The sequence below is a fragment of the Pseudopipra pipra genome, chromosome 3 (genome assembly GCF_036250125.1).
Source record: "Pseudopipra pipra isolate bDixPip1 chromosome 3, bDixPip1.hap1, whole genome shotgun sequence".
In the NCBI taxonomy this organism is placed as follows: domain Eukaryota; kingdom Metazoa; phylum Chordata; class Aves; order Passeriformes; family Pipridae; genus Pseudopipra; species Pseudopipra pipra.
Window position 1 is genome coordinate 94,806,551 of NC_087551.1, and position 21,663 is coordinate 94,828,213.

At 35.1% G+C, this 21,663-nt stretch overlaps 1 long non-coding RNA gene across 2 annotated transcripts; it reads right to left on the reverse strand.

Moving 5' to 3' along the window:
- Positions 1-1,290: 1,290 nt before the first annotated feature.
- Positions 1,291-20,409, reverse strand: LOC135412040 (uncharacterized). 2 transcript variants are annotated; one of them, XR_010429469.1, is made up of 4 exons: positions 20,177-20,409; positions 10,163-10,237; positions 9,491-9,543; positions 1,291-1,430 (listed from the first exon to the last, which is right to left on the reverse strand). It is a non-coding gene; the product is annotated as an uncharacterized LOC135412040 (long non-coding RNA). The 2 variants fall into 2 exon arrangements; XR_010429470.1 differs by lacking the exons at positions 1,291-1,430; positions 9,491-9,543; positions 10,163-10,237 and adding exons at positions 13,945-14,855; positions 15,120-15,249.
- Positions 20,410-21,663: the final 1,254 nt, after the last annotated feature.

Genomic DNA, 21,663 nt, shown 5'->3' on the forward strand with positions numbered 1-21,663 from the left:
TGCCCTGCCAGATTTGCAGGACCTCTGCAGAAATTGTATGCACTTTTCATTTGTCTTCAATGTTCCTGGCAGCAGTTTTGCAGGACTTTAAATGATTTGTATGCATTTATAATCAGAAGCTTTGTCTTCTGGCTATATAGGGAAGCCGGCCTACCTAATATTCACTCAGAGAACATGTTTTTCCTTAGCACAAAGAGACTATGTTCTTGAGGGGATTGTATACTAACATCTCCAGGCACTCAATTGACTGCGGGTGTTTCAACTACTCTCTCATGAAAATGTGTATTGTACATGAAAAGTACAGTTGCAAGTAATCAAATATTTTAAAATTCTATCCTTATGTCAAAAAGAGTGCAGCCAGAAAAGAGATCCTTTTTTAATATTGTTTGAAATGTTTATTATAACTGATACGAGGAAAAAATTATACTCTTAAAGAATTATTAAAATAAATATGTTGATATTTGGATGGATTCGAAAATGAAGAAGAATTTTCTTTGGGCAGATTTTCCCCAGGATTTGGCTGAGCAACCATTTCTAATTGTCAGCGGTGGTCTAGTTCTTTAAATAAAAACCGTTAATCCTTTTGAAGGAGACAGATTTTTTTTCAGGTTTTCAAAGAAATACATTAAAATTGTATCTGTAACATGCTAATAATTAATAGTTTACATATCTCTTTCAAAAGTAAAGTAACTTAATATGACATGACACAAATATAGCAATTATCACATTCTTTTCAAGGACAATGGGATGCTTATGAACTTTAAATTAACAAAGTTAAAGTAAAATAAAAATCAGTTTATACAAAACTTGACACAAAAGATAAGATCTGAAAGTATTCAAGAAATGAAAAAAAAATCTGACTTTTCCCCTATCTTTTTTTTAAATAATAGCATTTTTTTAGACACTTACATTTTAGGTCTTTAAGTCTTAATACTAATAATATGTAGACTAATCAGAGACTTTTAACACCAGGAGTTGAGAAACATATATAAAGTTACTTCCACTCTGCTCACACTTCTTTGAACTCTTCAGACTTTTTAGCTGATAACAATGGTCAAAATTGAAAACTGACTGGGAGCAATTGCAATACATTCTCTTCAACTTGTGTACACATTGAAGCAAATTCAATGCAAGAATAATTTTAACAAAGACTTTTCTAATACCTTTCGTTTTCTAGTATTGGTTTATAGAATAGCTATTGGTGATAGCAAATATGTTTAACAAGGGCAATACCAAGAAGTAATGACTTTCAAAACTTTCCTTTTGAACAATTTACCAAGCTCAGTGGGGTTCATGTACTATTTATGTTTTATTTTTCTGATAGTTTTTTCTTGTCTTTTCTCAAAGAAGTAATGGAAGATTCAAATGCTCTGTCTCCATCTCCTGGCAGACAAGAACAAAAGAAAAAATATGGACTGGAATCCTTGAACCTGAAGGATAAAAATTAGATGGAATTAAATTTTTATTTCTTAATTTATTTGCAGATTTTCAGAATTTCTAAAATCATTCCAAGCTACTATGATATAGAGAAAGAGAAAATAATGGTAATTTTATGCAAACAGACTCAAAACATCATATCACCTTGACAATAACCCATAGGAGTTCGTCAACACCAATTTTACATTAGAATAAAACAGGACCACACCATTTAATGTGATAGAGAAATGACAGTTTACAATCATTGAGTATTTGAGAATTTGATAATTTAAAAAAACCCCATGATTTCATTTCCATTTGTTGATATGCCTTAAAATATAATCATGCCTTTACTCTAATTAGTTTACCTGAAATAAAGTACTCTTTCATTATGCTTTGTGTGTGATAAATTGCATTTACTGTATGTGATTTCCATGTGATTCTGAGGGTTTTTAATCTATCCACCCCTTCGTATTACAGGTATTGTCACAGATCATACTCCAAAGTGCTGTTTATAATTCTTTTTTAATGAACAATAAAATAGAGATAATTACAGCAGATATGTGTCTTCTTTCATTAAAAGCAAAGATTTATACTGATTAATACTTAATATATTAATATAATTAACTCTCATATTGTTAGCATTACAAAGAAGTCCCCAGTGGTTTAATGTATTGTCAATAGGTAAATTATGAATTTTCAAAATTTATTCTTCTTGTAGGTCTCCAGTCTTTCCCCAAGTACTCTCTACTAATTTTCATTATTTGTTCTGTTTCAGAACACAGTATAAAGAAAACAAAAAGAGCAATGAATATGTACAAAACATATACATTTTACTACATCAAAGACCAAAACATGCTTATCATAACTAATATGCAGATTAGCAATATTTTTATGTAAAGTTAGCAAAACAATAGAATGGGAAAAGGGTTTTTTTTTTGTAGATTTTTTACACTTATAAATTATTTTCTTTGAAGAACAAAGAAAATGGAAACAAATTCTGTAATGACCTTCACCAATAAAACTGTGGAGTTTGTTGTCTTTGGAGAGTGTTTAATAAAGAAAAAACACCCATGAAAATTCCATTTTTTTATTTTTTTCTCTAAGCTGTGTTTAATTCATCTTATTTGATATTCCTCCAGAGGAAAAAATTCTATCAGCAAGGTTAGAACTAATGTTTTACTCATATAGAAAGAACGAATTATACTAGCATAGGTTTTACTACTGCCTATCTCAGTTCCAGCTTACACAAGAAATGATAAATAAGATTTATAGAGACAGACTACCCAGTTTAATGAGTGCTTTAAAACACGTGGTACTAGGGGAAAGGTTACCTTTAGAAACCTGTACTATAAATATTGATTTAATAAATAGAGATATACTTCAAAATTATAAATAGAAGGAGGACAACATTGCCGTTTTCCAGAGAGAAAAGTCGTGAGTTCATATTTTCTTTAATATTCAGTCAGTATTGCAGTCCTGAAGTTCAAGGCTCACCATATCATCAAATAGAAAATAAGTCTCCAAAGCCACACCTCTATTTATCATGGATAAACACGTTCACAGAAACATATTACACAAGACTTTCACTGTCCAACCACTAATTAGAGAATATTAGGGGTCAATATTCCACATTAACATTAATGAAAACTCTATACAGTCATTGAACAAAGTGTTAGTGTGTCATAATAACACACCTAGGAAAACTGTAAATCATAGCAATGAAAGTCCATTCACACCTACAGTAAGTGCATCATTACTCTGTAACACTTGAACACCTTCAGTGTGATTCTAAAACACATTCCACTACATGAAATGCAAGGAATTATATATTAACTCATTGCAAATATTAGAATGTTTTCTTACCTTAGAAATAGATTAAGAAAATTCCCTTTTTTTTTTTAATCTCACTGCATGTGTGAAATATTTGCAGACTATAAATAAACACATGTTTCTTTTAGCCTACCATTTTTACAGATTCATGAAGTTTTGTCATATTATTCAAAGTTTTGCTGGCATTGTCTTTACCTTCCCACATGCCACCACTAAAAAGTAAAATATATCAATCAGCAGTGCAAAGTTTGTGAATACTATGAAAAGAAACACCAGAGTGGTTGGAGCTTAACTGTGTTATTTCTCTTTCAAAAGACCAGTGAGACCAAAATAAGTGTGATGCACAGCTATTCCATGTAGTTTTCTATGAATATATATATGAACATAAATCTCTCCTATGACTTGTGAAGAAGAAATTAGATTTGGATTCTTATTTATTGTTTAGTATGTGACTTTCAAAGTTTTCACCTTACAACTTGAAATTACTTGTTACTGAGCTCTTCTGTCTCAGCGAGGAACATAGTTTGCAGAGCTGCACTGTGAAGTGGAAAAAGCTTTTCTTCTTCTTTTAAAGCATGATTTAGAGAGCCCAGAGCAAAAGAAGGTCAATAAAGGTCTTCTTTGTCTAATATTAATTAATATATGTACATAATATAGCTAGTATGTTTAATACATTTATATTTTTCTATTGGGTCAGCCTCTGCTATGTTTTTATGTATAGTGTAATGGGAGAATTTTTCATTTTTTATTTCTCCTACCTGCAGAAATACCTATCTCCTAGTAAGCAAATTGGGTAGTCACCTTTCCAGCTTCACAGTTTCAAAAGATTTAGACTGGACTTACACAGTTTATCAGAAACAGACCTTGCTCCATCCTGTGTTCACTTATACCTAGCTACAGCCTCATTCAGATGACACAAGTGAATTTTAGATTTGTGTTGGGGACACAGCACAATTCTACCTGACAGACAAGAATTTTCACTTTGCTATTCCCTCCATTCTAAATTTTATACTGTAACTGAGCCTAGTCTTAATGTGCTCTTATAAGAGTCTCCACCTCAGAAATCTGCATTCCTCTCTTGCCTGGGAAGATCATGTGACAGATCTTCCTGGGAGCTACGCTAGGACACATGGAAGACAAGGAGGTGACTCATGACAGCCAGCACAGCTTCACCAAGGGCAAGTCCTGCCTGACCAACCCAGTGGACTTCTGTAATGGAGTGACTACATTACTGGACAGGAAAGGGCTACAGATGTCATTTATTTGAACTTCTGTAAAGCCTTTGACACTGTCTCCCACAACATCCTCCTCTCTGGATTGGAGAAAGATTCAATGGGTAGACTGTTAGGTGGATAAGAAAGACTATTGGTTGGACAGTCACATCCAGAGGGTAGTGGTCAATGGCTCAGTGTCCTGGATATCAGTGACAAGTGGTGTCCCTCAGGGGTCTGTATTAGAGCCAGTGTTATTTAACATCTTTATTAATGACACAGATGAAGGGATTGAGTGGACTCTCAGCAAATTGTCAGATGACACAGAGCTGAGTGATGTGATTGACACACCTGAAGGATGGAATGTTATCCAGAGGGACCTGGAAAAACTTGAGAAGTGGGCCCATGGGAATCTTATGTAGTTTATGAAGACCAAAAACAAGTTGCTGCACCTGTCTCAGGCAAACCCCCAGTATTAATACAGGCTGGAGAATGAACTCATTAGGAGCAGCCCTGCTGAAAAGGACTTGGGGGTGCTGGTGGATGAGAGGTTAGACATGAGCTGGCAATGTCTACTTGAAGCCCAGAAATCCAGCCATATCCTGGGGTGCATCAGAAGCAGCGTGGCCAGCAGATCAAGCGAGGAGATTCTGCCCCTCTATTCCACTCTGGTGAGACCCCACCTGGAGCACTACATCCAGCTCTGGGGTCCCCAGCACAGGAAGGACATTGATCTATTGGAGCGAGTCCAGAGGAGGGAGGAAAGGCTAAAAGAACTGGGACTGTTCAGCCTGGAGAAGTCTTCAAGGTGACCTAATTGCAGCCTTCCAGTACCTGAAGGGAGCCTAAACCTACAAAAAAGCTGGAGACTTTTTATAAGGGCATGTAGTGACAGGAGAAAAGGGAATGGCTTTAAACTGAAAGAGAGTAGGTTTAGATTAGATATGAGGAAAAAATTCTTTTCTGTGAGGGTGGTGAAGCACTGGAACAGGTTGCCTAGCAAGGTTGTGGATGCCTCATCCCTGGAAGTATTCAAGATCATGTTAGATGGGGCTTTGAACAACCTTGGGTATTGGAAGATGTCGCTGACACGGCAGGGAGTTGGAAGCAGATGGTCTTTAAGGTCCCTTCCAACCCAAGCCATTCTATGATTCTGTGATGATTCTATGATGATCACCAATAACAAGACCATTTTTTAAACTTATATTCTATAATTTAAAATGAGCTGGTTCCTTCATCAATTCGATGACTCTATTTACATAGTTTTGAGGGGACTTTAATTCCAACAGACCTAGATAGAAACTAAGTAATGACTTCAATGGCATTAATGTTTCCTAAATTATGGGCATATATCCTTAAAGAGAAAAATAGGCTCCTGTGTGTATTTGAGGATCTGAACCTCATTTATACCTAGGAAAGGCAGACACTATTATTGGGTCCATGAGTGCCTTAAGTAATTACTAGATAAAAATAACAGATTATTACCCAAGACTGAACATAACATGCTGTTATTTCTCTTGAATATACATAATTATCTGTTCTGTAAATTCAAAGGTAACGTTTTTCTAATATTTTCTACATAAAAAGAAAAAAAATATGATTTGGTTATTATATCTGTCACTATAATAAACACTTTTGGTATCATTCTATATTCATTATATTTTTGTCCTGATTCTTTGCCAAGGCGTTGAGTTTACAGAGATTCTTACTGTTATTGTTTGAAAGGCGGCACTGCAATTCTTACTTCTCTGCTTTCATGATAGTCTATGACACCCCTGATTATGACGTGCCACTGTCAGAGGACATGCAACAGACTTTCCAGGCAGAGTTTATATCCAGGATCTGAAATCTGTCAGAACCACACAAAATATAGAGTACAAGGGCACTTATCTCAATAACAGAAAACAAGAGAAAATGTTGGTCACATGACGGTATGACAAATGGCTGTGATAGATTTTCCTTCATTTTGTTCTGAGGGTAATAGGGATATGAAGGTTGTACAGCCAGGTGACTGCTTACTCATTGTATAATGCAGTTAATGAGCTGCATTTCTGACATTAGTGTAATCTGTCTGGTTCATAATGTACTATAGCACTTGCATTATTTCCCTGAATGATTTATGGGATCTCTATTATGTTGTAATGCATTTCCTAGGGTAATAGATGAGATGGATTATCTTGTGTTTCCTAGCATAATGTAGTTTTTTACATCAAAAATGTAATTGGCTTATAAGACATCATATTTCATTAACCAATGAGAATGATTTTGATGAAAGGCGTCCCTTCATTAATTAAACTTTTCCTTTTCCTTACTGTAATGTTCTATGTATCTCCAAAACTTTTCTATTATTTACAATCTTTCTTGTTAATTAATTTTTATTCACTATTCTATAGTAAGTTATTTAAACATTATCTCATAGGAATAAAATGCTACCTTTTAAAAGGAAAATAATTAATTAATTTCTGGACTTTTTTCATTCATTCATTCATTCATGAACAACTCCTAGTCTAGATCAATTTCCTAAGAAAGTAGATCTTGTCCGAAAATTTTACATTGATGTGTCAGTGTCTGGCAAGGAGATAGATCTCAAAATTGTTAAATTTCTTCAATTTTTGTGAATATTAGTAACTGGTGCTGGTTGAAGGGAAAGACTCTGTAAGTAAACTTATTATGATAACTAAGTTCCTCTTTTGCTCTGTTGAAAATATATTCCTTGTTAATCAGCATTATGCCAAATAGCCAAATTGCATAATCTTTTTGCTGAGGGAACACAGTGGAAGAGAGGGAGAAAGAATCAGAGTATTAAAGGGAGAAGAAGCCAAAGCAAGGGAAGGCAAGACAGGCCAATGCAAAGGTCAATATGCTATCACGATCCCAGTTTGGAGGCAAGGAACTGGAATCCTTTATTGGACATACAACTTCATATTTAAATGGTTCAGGGTTTACATATTCAACAGGAGGCTTGCATATTCATTCTATTAAAATTGGGGACTTTCCAGAGATGAGGTAAGGGAAAAACCAGGTTTGACAAATCTCGCGGTCTTACCTTTTGGGAAAAACCCATTTTAACTTGGGCAGTGATTTCATGCGGGGAACAGGTAACACAAAAGGAGAGAGAAGGTACAATGAGTCTTCTGCATAGGTTGATCAAATCAGGGTATGGTCTCTCTGGCTTGGGCAGGGCACATGATAACATCATGCAAGGAGTCTTGTCCATTGTGCTGGAGGAGGCAGGAAGAATCCACAGTGATGAAGTTACTAAAAAGGAGGTTTTCCCCAGCTTCTGTGACGCAAGGTTTTCTGTTTAAACCTAGCAGTTTCTTTTCTCATATCTAAAATTTGGACTCCAACAGGTCAATGCTAGGCAAAGGAGGTATTTTAAGTAAAGAAGGTATTTTAGGCAAAGAAGATATTTTAGTGTCAGGAGCTTTTAGGAACATACAACAGAGTTCAAGTTATCCCAGTAGGAGGACGTGATAGAAAGTGGGGCAGATAGAGCCTTGAGATACAACAGTTTTTCTCACATGCTAAATATGTGTATACATAGAACCATAGAACCACAGAATCATAGAATGGCTTGGATTGGAAGGAACCTTAAAGATCACCCAGTTCCAACCCCCCATCATGGGCAGGGATGCCACCCTAGATCAGGTTGCTCAAAGCCCCATCCAACCTGGCCTTGAACACTTGCAGGAATGGGATATACACAGATTTTCTGGGCAACCTGTTCCAGTGCCTCACCACCCTCACAGTAAAGAATTTCTTCCTAACATGTAATCTAATGTGTTCCCATCTCTAAAGCTATGGGTTTGGTTATTTTAAACATAAAAATTACTAAATGGAATACAGTAACTATAACCAGAGATCTTAGAACAAGTCAGCTTTCAGTGTGTTGCTGATTGTGGTTCACTATTTCCATCCTGCACTCCAGTCCAAGAATGGTCTGGGTCTGGTTTGGAAAAATCCCAAAATTTGCCTTCATGCTACTGGCTCCTTGTTTGGTTTTGTTTGATTGTTTTTTTTTTCATTCTGTCCAGCATCAGATGCTTCTCTGAACTACACTACTCCACTGTTCTTGAGGAGGAATTAGACTTTGACTTCCTACTGACACTTCCATTTAACATAACCTACATAACTGTCAGTTATCTTTCATTTTGCCCAGCTGTGTTGCCCACTACATACAGTTCTTGCACATAAACTACAATGTTGTTGAAATGTGGTCTTTCTTAGCTCTACTGCTTCTGGTTTTCCATTCCTTTGCTATATGTATTACTGTTCACAGCAAGCTGATGGGTAATAGTTCAAATTATTATAAGATTTTCATGTTGTTCAGTCCAAAGGAAGGTCTTTTGGGGTGCACATCAATACAAACTTACAGAAACCAAATCTTTTGCTATACTGTTAGTATAAAGTAGATTAAGTGAAGAGTATTAAAATGGTTGGTTAGTTGTTTAAATTATGTATTAAAACTGAGCTGAATATTTTTGTACCCAGCATGGGATCAGCAAGCCTTATCTAGTGAAAGATGTCCCTGACCATGGCAGCGTAGGGTGGAACCAGATGAACTTGAAAAGTCCCTTCCAAACCAAACCATTCCATAATTTAATGATTCAATGATTCTATAATTATATTTATCATAAGTCAGTCTCTAAGTCATCATTTATCATATAAATGGACTGGTGGCTAAACAAACATGATCAGCATTCATTTTGAGTACACAAAAAAAAGTACAGCTGAACAGTGTTAGGGGAACAGTTGGACTCATTGATGCTAGAGGTCTTTTCCCATCATAACAATTCTGTGATTCTATTATTCTATGTATTTGGTAAACAGTATGGATGAAAATTAGATTGTTGTACATCAGATTCTCACATGATTTTTTTCATGATTTAATAAAACAAAAATGTCACTTCTAGAAAATCCTAATGAGAGACTTTGGAATTTGCCAAATCTCTGGGTTTATGTTTTGAATCTTTTTTGGCCACTTACGCTTGGATTGCTTTTAAATTAGGAATTTCCAGAACTCTTACCCTATAGTAAAAATGCACAGTATCCTCAAACATCATGACTTCGGATGTAGAGACTATACAAGTAAAAAGAAGTTTAAAATAAATATTTAATCCACTCATTTGTAGTAGTATGCACTTCTAAAGGAAATCTAATTTTATACAGTAATATAAATACTTTAAGAGGAGTTTGTCAAATTTTAACTATTACCTCTCTTGATGAGACATAAATTTTCAATAAGATAATAGAAGAGTTTGAGTTCCACAACAGTTTTAATTTATTTTATCTTAGAGAAGCAGGGAAAAGGCAATACAGTAAAGTCATCACAGATATATGTAAATTACATGTTCATCATTAGGAAAAAAATCCTGACAATAATTTGTTCACATTTTTCTTCCTTGCAAATTTCAAATTGTAATAATAAATACAGTATATCCAAAATACCAAGTATGTCAAGAAATTACACTCCACTTGATGGCAGATTGAACCCCTTTTGAACCCTAGTCCTAAAATAAAAAGGCACAAATATATACATCACCCATATATTTAGACAGCTAATAAATCCAACCTTCACCTTAGTTTCCCCAGTAGAATAAACAGAAAATAAGTTTAATACTATTTCCAGAGGTTAACATACTCAGCCTTTGGTGAACAAAGTCATAAAGTGAATGAGTTCCAGAATAAAGAACACTCACAGAGAATTGCTCTTTCATCTTTCTTCTTTTAGAAAACCTTTTCTTTGGGGGGAAGCAAGTGGGGACTTGATTTTTCTGCAAAGAAAGAGGAGTCCAAGTTAGACTTTAGAAGAAACTTGCTATCTGATTTGGCCTAAGAAATTTTATATTTTTAGATCTTAAACTTCTGGGAGCAGGTACTAACTTCTGTTACACATTTAAAAAAAAACAAAAACAAAAACAAAAAACCACAAACAAACAAACAAAAAAAAACTGAAGAGGTTTTATGCTCTAATGGAGACAACTGTGGGCTCAAACTCCCAGGTGAAGTAAAGTCTTCCCATAAAAAGCTACCCCTCTCCTCTGCAGTTTCTATTCATTTTTATTGGTATATCTAGGTGATTCTTCTCTTATAGGGTCTTTTGTATTCCCCTCTGAGGAACACTACCTTTCCTTTACTTAAGTATATGATTTGTTCAGAGAAGTTTGATAGCCATCAATGAGTTGTTGTGGTGGTTGGGGAGTTTTTTTGATTTTTATTTTTTGTAGTAAATATTTTCTTTTAATTTCTATTGCTTGACACATCTTTTTTTTCCAGGAAAATGTAAAGTGAGATAAAAAGAGAAAAGTCTACATTTTTGAAATGTTTTTCTCTATTCTTCTGTCCTCTACCTATAGTTGGAATGATCTTTCAGGTGAACCAGGCTTCTTGAAATGACCTATTTAAGAATGTGAGTTTTAAATGTTTTTTAAAAGACAATTCCTTTATGAAACAACTGTAATTGGCATGCTGAAATGTGAACATTTTTTAACAGAAAAAAATGCATTGTGGTTTTTTTTTTCTATTCATTAAGAAATCTGAGAATTTTTTTAACCCAGCATCTATTTGATTGAATTTTCTAATCAAAATTTTATTGGTCTACCGATTGGTAGCCCATTTGTCCATATGATGGTAAATAGTTTATTATCACTGGTAAGTGGGTTTATCTGATATTAGGATTAAGGGAAAAAAACCCCACAACTGTATTATTTGTCCAAATGAAAACCTGTATTACTGAATTTTCAGATATCAACTGCCAATTATTAACTTAATGGTAAAGGGCAATATATAAGGCTGATATTGGGTTAAGAAAAAGTTATAATGAAAATAATATTTTAGTCATTGAAAGAGAGAAATAGGAAGTAACTGAATTTCCTCTTATGTCATTCACTCCTAGAAAAATTATGCCTAAGTAATAGGCTGCTGTTTTCTTGTAGCACTTGCTTTTTAACTCAGCCTTGTGGATCTATGACCACAAGGAGACGTTCTTTGCCTTTAAAAATTATTAACATGATTCAGCTTCAAAACTGGCTTTCAGCTTTTTAATAGCACTGCACTTTAAAATTTAGGTTCTGGTATACTATCTAGTGGACATTTCATATAGGGGTTTTCTGCGCTCTATAGGAATAATTTCTTATTTCTTAGTAGAATCTAAAAATTTTGCTTGATAACAAGGATGCAGAATAGTTAGCTGAAAGGAAAGTCTCTCATCTTAGGATGTGACTTTGGCATTATTGGGAGATTACATTTTCCCATTCTATGCTAGGAGTAGATGATTTATTATACTCGTGATATACAGCATTAACACTGAGGCAGACTGAGAAATCCACCAGTTAACTTGTGCTGTCTTCTGTACCTTCAGTGGAGTGCTCTTCCCTAACATTTCCTGCAAACATACATGCATGTGCACATATCTAACTCATAGAATTGCAGTTTAAAATCCACTGAAATATTCATGGGCGTGCTCTGGTCAATTGAAACACAATTAAAGAAAGGGAAATTTCTGAAGGAAATTACATGTGCAGTGTCTTCTAAGGTCACAACTAAAGGAAAGCCACAATTGTTGCAGTCATGACTAAACTGTTTGTCCATATGCACAGATGGAGAACTTTAGGAAGTCAGGGAAACTCAGAAACTGAGTTGCTTAAAGACCTGAAATTTAGGTAGAAACTAAAGAAGGTCTTTTTTCTTATATCCTTACATTCTTTTTTCTCTTATATTTGTCATCTTACTGTGAATTGTACATATAGGCATTCATTTCTTGCCTGGATTTCAGCCAATGCCATTATTCTGTATAGGTTCACACTTGTGTTCTGCTGTCATAGTCTTTAAACTAATTTAATCCAAAAGAAGAATAGTTGCACTAGCCAGATCAATAAAGGCATTGAATAAATTGAACTTTGAACACACACTGGCAGTACTCTCTGTGGAAATAACTGAAATATAAAACATCTCATTGTCTCCCAGATCTTTAAAAGTTTCAGGTTCTAATTCTCAATCACATTAACAGTCACTTTTGGATTAGTGAAACAATTTGTATCATTAAGAGTCTGTGGAGTACTAGGCTTTAGAGATGTACTTAGAGGAATCAGTTTTTCAGACTCTGCTACTCTTTTGGCTTTATATCCATTACTTAGCCAATGATATTGAGAATAGCATTTCTTAGTTTGTAAATGACATAAAAGTAAGGGACCAGTAAACATGGATAAGATGCATCTTTACAGAGCTAGAAGAAATGAGAAATGTTTTTTCAATACACAAAATAACAGAATCATTAATCACAAGACTGCAAAACAAATTGAAGGGTGAGTGAATGCTAAATGAAAAGATACTGCAGCATTTGACCTTGAGAAATTCTGAGTGCAGTGATTGAGAAACCTGTAAAGTCTTCATCTCAACTTGCCGCTGCACCAAGTAAAACATAAGAGACACTAAATTGCATTGTTCAAGAAGCACAAAATAAATCATAAAAGGTAGATGTAGTGATGCATGAAGCTCACACTACATCCCAGATATTATTTTCTGTGCTGGTCATCAGTACTACCTTTTATATTAAGCAGTGTTGTGTACATTTTTTTTTTTAAAGACTATTATGAAAAACAGATGCAACTCATAGAAATATGAGTAAGTTTTGGTTGTGAATATAAATATAAATATAAAAATTGAAAATACAATGTACAAAAAAAGAGACCAAACTAAAATAGTGCTTGGAATTACTGAAGGGATATGCTATTTCTTTCTGTCACTAAACAGATAGTAATTTTGTAAGGGATTCAAAGGAAATTTTCAGCAAAAATCAAAGATTAAAAGATGGGAGAGTATGAAGCACAGTGAAGGTACACTAATGGTAGAAAAAGGATTAGAATTCTTCTGTACCATGCCTATTTCAATTAAGCTTTATGGTTTAACTAATTTTTTTAATAATGAAATATGTTCTAAATATACCATTGAAGCATAGCTCTTCTGGAAGTGCTTATCTGCCAAAATCAGTGACAATTAAGTCCACTATTCCTATATTATGTATGTCTGAACTGAGAAATTGTCTTTCCAGTTTGAGTTTAGTACCTAACTTCACACTGAAGGAAGTCTGAAAGAAGGATTATTTAAACTGTAATAAACTAAGAAACTTTCTCTGAAATTCCTCTGTATTGGGTTTGCATGATAAGGTTTGAGTACTTGGAGGGCTAAAGGGGTGGCTTCCCCTGCGAGAAGCTGCAAAAAGCTTCCCCTGTATCTAAGAGACCCAATGCCAGACAGCTTCAAGTTGAACCTGCTGCTGGCCAAGGCCAATTCCATCCATGATGGTGGTAGTGCCTCTGGGATAACATACTTAAGAAGGGTAAAAAAGTTCTGTGCACAAGCCAGATGACAAGAGAGCACAGCGAATATGTGAGAGAAACAGCTCTGCAGATATCATGGTCAGTGGAGAAGGATGAGTAGGAGGTGCTTCAGGCACTAGATTTTCATGTATGAGTATCCTGCTTGTTTTTCTCAGCTGATAAACACAACTGAGCATGCCATTCCAAGTCAAAAGGAAGAAACTGTTCTTCAGAGCATAGTAAGATATCTGCATGGTATATTCACACACACAGATCCATTAACTGGTACAATAATGTTTTAATCAGAAGTTAAAAAAATATAGATCTATCTTTAGGAGACTTGCCTTTGTGATATCAAGGTAAATGTTTATAATTTGCTCTGTTGGCAGTTATTCCATCACATTCCTTTGGGTGTATGGAAAAATATTTTCTGTTCCATAAACCTTAACTTTATTGCCCAAGTAAAAAGGTAATCCCTATCTGAAAGTAACGTGTTTTCTAGTCTAGTCATAATACACATTGTTTGCATTCAGGACTTATGTGATTCTTGTGCAGCAAAGAAAATACTAGAAGAACACTGAAGCCTTTGAGGAAATATCTTCTATTGTGTTTCAAGGGATAAAGAAAGAAAAAGGTGTATTGAACAAATTCAGAGGAGTGTTCAAATCAAGAACCACGAATTAACTGCAATAAAAGAGGAATACTTTGTAATCTTTTAGGCTTTGTTGAAACCTAACCTTGGTCCTTTGTGCACTTGCGTAACCTCATGTTGCACTCCTGCTTTGCTGTGTTGCATGCATTCTTTCTCAGATTTCAGAGACCTGTCTCCTGACCCACATCACAGTATGGTGACTTCAGGTCTGACTTATTACAGCACTGTGACTTCTTACTGTCATGTAGCTTCAGCTACAGACCGCAGAGTTTCTTCTGATTCTCATCAATGTAATATCCGATTCATCTCATAGCTTTGCTAACACAGTGTGACACCTTTGCTTGCAGAGCTCAGTATAATACATTGGCTGCAAGATGTTTGTGTCTTGTGGGGTTTTTTCAAGCTACACAAGGTTTCAAATATCTGCAAGGTGTTAAAATATTTAATACAGATTTTAAATGTTTCTTTACAAAATAAACTAAAGTATGGTCATAGCAATATCCAAAGAAAAGTTAAACCAGTTAGGAACAATCAGCTATATAAATATAAAACAAATATGGAAAATACATGTAATGAGAGGCTACAATGTAGTAATAAATACGATCTACATGGAACCACTATTCTTTGTCACTGAGGTCAAAAAGATACAGAAAGGTCCACATGCATTTGACTAAATTCTCCTGTTACCTGGATCAAAGCTGTATCCAAAAAGCATATTAAGAGTGGTCTCTAAGCCATGCTACCTCGACTGTGCCTTGTAATTCTTTGGATGAGTTTTGGGTTAGTGCTATCTGGTTAACATCAAATCCAGGACATCCTAAGAATATAATAAGTAAATTATTGGTTCCAGTGCTTTAGGAAATTCTGTAACATTTTTCATTTATTGTGATAAACTGTGGCGTAGCTACAAACAACATAGTTAAATAAAAGTATTATTTAAGGTGAAGGTGTTCTGACTCATTAATTAGCTATATTTCCTTCGTACTAAAGGGAAAACCATCAATAGTATAGTTAAAAGACTAACAGTTTGTTTACTAACATCATACAGAATTATTAAATTGAAAATATAAAACACAGTGCAGGGAAATTTTGCATGCCATTGCAGCACCTACTATACAGGATTTTCCAGATGCTGTAATTATTACCTCTCTGTTACTTACAATGGAAGCAAAGACTCCCCTGTCTTTTCCATAGAAAATATAGTACAGGAAATAATTATCTATTATAATAGTCCTACTATGGCTGAAGTAATAAATTAATTTCACTAACCTAGTCTACCTATGCAAGTGCTTGTGCTGTGTCCTGGACATAGCTCTGCATCATTTCTCTTGTATCATTTCTCTGGTACAAAAAGAATGGTTTTGAATCACCATTTTTATAGAGATAACATCTCCTATGACATCTCATCTTACACAAATAGCTCCAGCACATATGAGACAATGACCTATAGTGTCATCTTTTCGTTTGCAATTTAACAGCAATTTTAGACTGTATCCCACTACTGAAAAAGTCTTCCTTTGAAAATCCCTCTGACTCACGGTTATCATGTTATCAAAATGCAACTGCTGCTTCAACTGGCACAGACTTACTGAGCTACTTTTGACCTAGAACTGATACTGTCACAGCCATGGAGATGACTCCAAAAAAGAAAAGAAATAAATAATTTTGTTCTTTCTTGTTGCTCTGAGATTGACTTTGAGTAGCTTAAAACAGACAGGAAAACAGTCTGCATAAAATTCAGTATTGCCTGAGCTTCTTGAAAGTTTTCTTAGGATTGCTGCCAGAGGTCCTTGATGAAAGAAGAAGAAGGCATCCAAAAGTGGTCTCTTTTTTCATTGGTAGTTCACAGTTCTTAATATTATACTTGCTAATCCAGCAAAATTTAAAATTTTTAATCTGCTATTTGACATATGCTACTCTTTTGGCTGTTCCATTGTAGAAATTTTTGAGATGAGGAACTGTGAATTTAAATCCTGTTGTCTTGATTTTTTGTTTTTGCAGAGGCCCAACTGAACATGTGCTAGTACCTTGTCAACTTTTTTGCTTGCTAAATTAGTGGAGAAAAATGAGATTCTTCTTCTGTTGGGGGTTGTACATATTTTATTTCTTGACATACCCTTTAAAATCCTTCGAAAATAACAGGAAGGATGTTATGTTCGGAATGTCATTCTGAACATTGGTCTATATGTTCAGAATGTCATTCATTTTGCCTTTGAGCTTATCTTGTAGTCAGGTGAAGATAAAACTCTGTATCACAAACTGGTCGAATTGACTACAGTACCTCTGAGTGAAACAGCATACTGCCCTACCCTCCATGCTGATGAGAGTGGGGGGACACACAGCAAGGAGTTGGCACAACATGGGTTAACATTTTGGACTGATTCCTCATCAATAAACCAATGGAGCTGTGACTTATTAGCCTCCTGTCTTTTATTCATATCCAGTGCCAGAGAGCAGTGAAGGCTGGCCTCTTCTTAAGAGACAGGGAGTCAAGGAAGTCACCTGGGGACCATTTGAGATCAGGGCTGGGACCTAGGCCTGGGTTGGACTGTGGGAGGTGGAGACTAGCCTTGCTCTGGCATCACTGGGGCAGGGGCTGATGGTGTGGGGACTGAGATTGGCTTCTGAGTTAGAGGCAAGGTGAAGGGAGTGTACCTTCAGGGTACTGACACTCAAGATAATAGTCCATAGAAACAGGTTATGCTCAAACTTAAAATGAGATTAATTAACTAGCTGTTTTCAGTGTCAAGTGATAATAATTTGGTTTTCCTTTTAAAATGGTATACTTTGACTGTTTTTATGATTTTTTAAAGATAAAATCTCATTTTCTGTTAGGCCCTTGATAATTAATAAGATTCATGCTTCAAGGTAAATGTTGTTATATCTAAGTACTCTTTTTTTAGCAAAAAAGAACTAAATACTTCTGAACATGAAATCCCAAGTGAATCCTAAATTACTAGCAGTGTGTGATGGTTTCACTCTAGGCCTTCCTGGAGACCAGCTTATAACCAGGAAGGAACTAGGAAAGTGATCACGGAAGTATTCCATGCTATTCCTCTACGTAACTTGAGGTATAAATAAAGCCAGCAGGAGGGACCTCGCTCTCTTCCTTTCTGGCAAGGTTCGAGAACAGTGGGTCCCTGTCTCGGTCTGGCTTATCTGGAGCTGAGGCCTACAGTGACTGCTGTTGTCTGCCACGTGTGAGGGGGGAGCCCTGGGCCGTGTCCAGCCATCCTGCCTGTTCGAAGGGAAGTGGTGAGATTCTTGCTAGTTTGCCTTCAGCTGGCTGGTTGACTTGCTCGGTCTTTGTCCCTTTTTGTCCTTCTCCCTTCTCCCTCCCCCTCTTCCCTTTTTGGGGAGCTGTTTGGGATTTCTGGAGTTGTGGTGTGTGGTACTCTCGTTGTGTGTATCTGTCTCATAAGTAAAATATATATATGCATACATTTTTGCTATAGCTTTGGCTGCTTGGGTCGTTTCTTTTCTCTTCCCTCTCTGGGAAGCAGGTCCTTGTTGTTGAGTTTCGGGGGCTTGGCGGGAAGCCAGCTCGGAACTTGCACACAGTGATATTAAAAGTAAAGTACATTTAAAAAAATGTTAGTGGGAAAAAGTTATTTTGGACAAAAAGAAGACAAAGGGACAACAAATAGTATGTAAAATTAGAAAACAGATAAAAAATACAGACACATGAGAGTCTCATTTGACTCACGAATGTAAATTTAACACTGTCTACCAGGAAAAACATCAATAATACCATAAGAACAGCACAAGTGAGAATTATAGGCCCCCCACAAAATGAGTTTCTACTTTAGCAAGTAGGCAAATTAAACAGTTCAGATATGCTGAGCGAAAAAAAATATGAAGATGGTGAGAAAGATAACTTCCAGCTACCAATTAAGGGAGAAATAGGTAGAGAGAACTGTAATGAAAATAAAACATTCAAAATGCATAAAGACACTAAATAACCTTTTGAAGCATGTGATGCACTCTAGCAATATATATTTGCAGCAGAGGAAGATTCAGATAAGAGCAATAAAAGTCAACATTTGCGAACAGCCTCCAAAGTGTTTCAAAGTTAAACAGAATTTAAAGCCCCCATAGAAAATTTCAGAAATACTTGCTTTTATCCTGTAGCTGGAAATTGTGCTTATACCGGAGATTTTTTTGCCTTCCTTTTTCTTTTCTTTCTCTTTTCCTTTCTCTACCCTTTCTTTTTTTCCCATGTATTTTCCCTTCTGTTTTCTCTCCCAGATTTCAAAAGAAAGTATCACCAAAACAATGCATTTCTCAATATATAGAAATGAATAACATTCTACATGATCTAAAGCATCTTTGTTAAAGTGAGATATTCATCAACTGAATGAAACATTTAACTATGCATTTTAAACTCCAACTTTAACTCTACTATTAATTAGTACTAATTAATGACCTCACAGCAAACATCCTCATTAATTCAGGATCAGTTACCCTTGAGTTCTTTATCTTGCTTATTATTTTTTATGTAATGCTTATATGCATAGAACAAAATTTGTATTTAACTAATAGGAACCCATTTACATACTGAGATATATATGCAGATTGAACTAGAGGACTTTAAATGCAGCACAACAGAAATAGTTTTGTCATTTGCAAATTTCTTCCTGGTTAGGATTCCATCACACTGATCTCTTGCTTTTTACAAAAAAAGCTGGGGGGTTGCCTTTTATTTTTATTTTATTTCTTTTTTTACACACACCTAAGTATTTAGAACAGACTCATAAATATTTTTTTTTGTAGTCTTTCTCTGGAAAAGCCTTACAAGTCATATGTCTTAATTTCTATTCATCCCTCACTCTGTTCATGTATGTCCGTTTCACTGTCTCCTGCTATTTTAGCAGATATTAAAAAAATAAAAATGTAGGATATGTTTCTAAAGTATACTGCAAACAGAACTGCAATCACTTTGCTCATTCTTTGGGCTCACCATAAACAATGGTGGATAGTTAACAAAGTAAACAGTTGTCAATACGATAACTATGACAAAAAGATAAGCCTATCAATGTGTGAGCTTCATACTTCCTCTGACAGAACATTATTATAGAATTTTAGTGGTGATTTGAGCTTTTTAGAGAGATAAGGGGAGGTCACAGTCTCAGGTAACATTTGGGACTGACTTTTTTCCTAGTGAATCCTCTGGCTCTGTGTCTCCATCATCAGATGAGTAAATATGTATTTGTAAGAACAGAACTAGAGCAGGAGGAATTTACTTTTATGTGTGAACCCTTTTTGGAATTATGAAGAAAGACTGACACAAAATAAGCAAAGTCTAGTGCAGATACTCTGAAAGCCTTATGTTTATTGGAAAAGCCTATGTGAACAAAATAGAGACATGTATGATTTTAATGGGAGGAAAAAAGGCTAATGATCTTTATTTTGGCACTGCCTGCCGAATTAGAAAAAGCATCATTCAAGTAAGGTTTTTGAAAGAATAGAAAAACATTTTTTTTCCCCACTAACCTGACAGTCCTCTACAAAAAGAGAACTTGACTCAGAATAAATTTAAAGGAAGAGCAAATGAGGCTAGACAGTTACAGTATAACTCTCTGAAAAAGAACATTCAGAGTTTTAGGGAGAGGCAGAAGCATGCTGGAAACACTGACAGTTCCTAAAGAAAGCAAAGCCAACAAAGGCAAAATCACAAAGAAGAAGAAGCAGCGAGAGGTAAGAAAAGGTCAAAAGTTCTGACATTCGCACTTAAATGAGCATACCTGGAAGGAAGTTTCCTTTGATACTAAGGCAGATTGATTAGAGTTTGTCAGAATGTATGCGACATCGAAGATCCAACGATGTTTTATAAGAAGGACTTTTGAGGTCAGCCATTGCAATACTACATCTTTGTTCTATATACCTGACTGGAGAAATATAGCAGAAACTGCTTTAAGCATTGACGGGCACTTTGGCTAACCTATAGGAAAAATAGATGAAATACGTGAAAGGGATCCTTAGGATTTATAGTATTAATATCCTCAGTAAATATGTAATTAATAAAGTAATATGAAATTATTGCATGCTTGGCACAACAAAATACTTTGATAAAATTAGACATTGATACTTTACTTCTATATGCTAATTATTTTCCAGACAATGTCCTTTTTCCATTCCTAAAACCAATAAAAATCAGGACATATTTCAGCCTAAAATGTTTCTGACAGAACCCACTGTATATCAATTTTAATTTTATTCCTATGTTATTTAAAATTATACCTTAATTTGATACAGATTTAAAAATCCAAGACACATACAGTTGCTGTAATTTTTTCTTTACATGCTTCTACAGGCAGCCCCTGTCTATTCCCCCATTACCAGCACAGCAACCTTGTAGATAAAAGGTAGACAGAGTATTTCTCTTCTCTCAGGTAGTGCTCTTTCAGAACAGCAGAAACATTGTCTTGAGGATTCTGATTAAAAAAAGAGAATCCAGCAATCAATAATATACCCTATTTAAAAAAAAGAATTATAAGCCCTAGACTCTTACAACACTTCTAAGCCTACAGGTGTTTCTTGGACTTGCCTAACATTCACAATGTTGAAATGCAGGCAACTGAGGAGGCAATAGACTTAGGCTGTACTTTCTTAAGCAGCAAGTTTCATTTCATTTAAGAAGATCCAGTTAAGTGAAGCATGAGCTTTGCTGTAGCTGAGCCCATCCCATTGGGATTCAGAAGATAACTACTTCAAGAGCAGTCTGTGCTTCTCCCTGCATATGAATGAAGCACTGCCAGAGGGTAACAAAAGGTTTTTCTCCAACACCTATCAGACAGGAAGACTGCAAGAAATACATCTTGATGGAAAGCAAGTATATATTTACTATATTAAGTAAAAGGGAAAAGCCGTCCTAATATTATTTCACTAATAATTAAAATATAAATGTAAAATAATTAGAGTGTATAAAATATATCTGTGATTATTATAACTGAGAATGTTCATTTAATTACTTATTATGCATGCACTGATAATATTGTCTGATCCTTTTTTGCTTGATGTGTCAGAAGTTGGACTGCTCCATTTTTTCTTTGTAGTTTAATATGGGGAATAAAGAAATACCTTAAGGACAAAGGGTGCTACTGATGGTGATATTTGAATAACACCAAATGTGAATAGAGTGAATCTGCAAAATGTTACTACATTCTTTCTAGATGAAATAACATTGGTTTTGTCATTTGAAAGGCAAAAGATAACTTCTAAGATTTTTCCT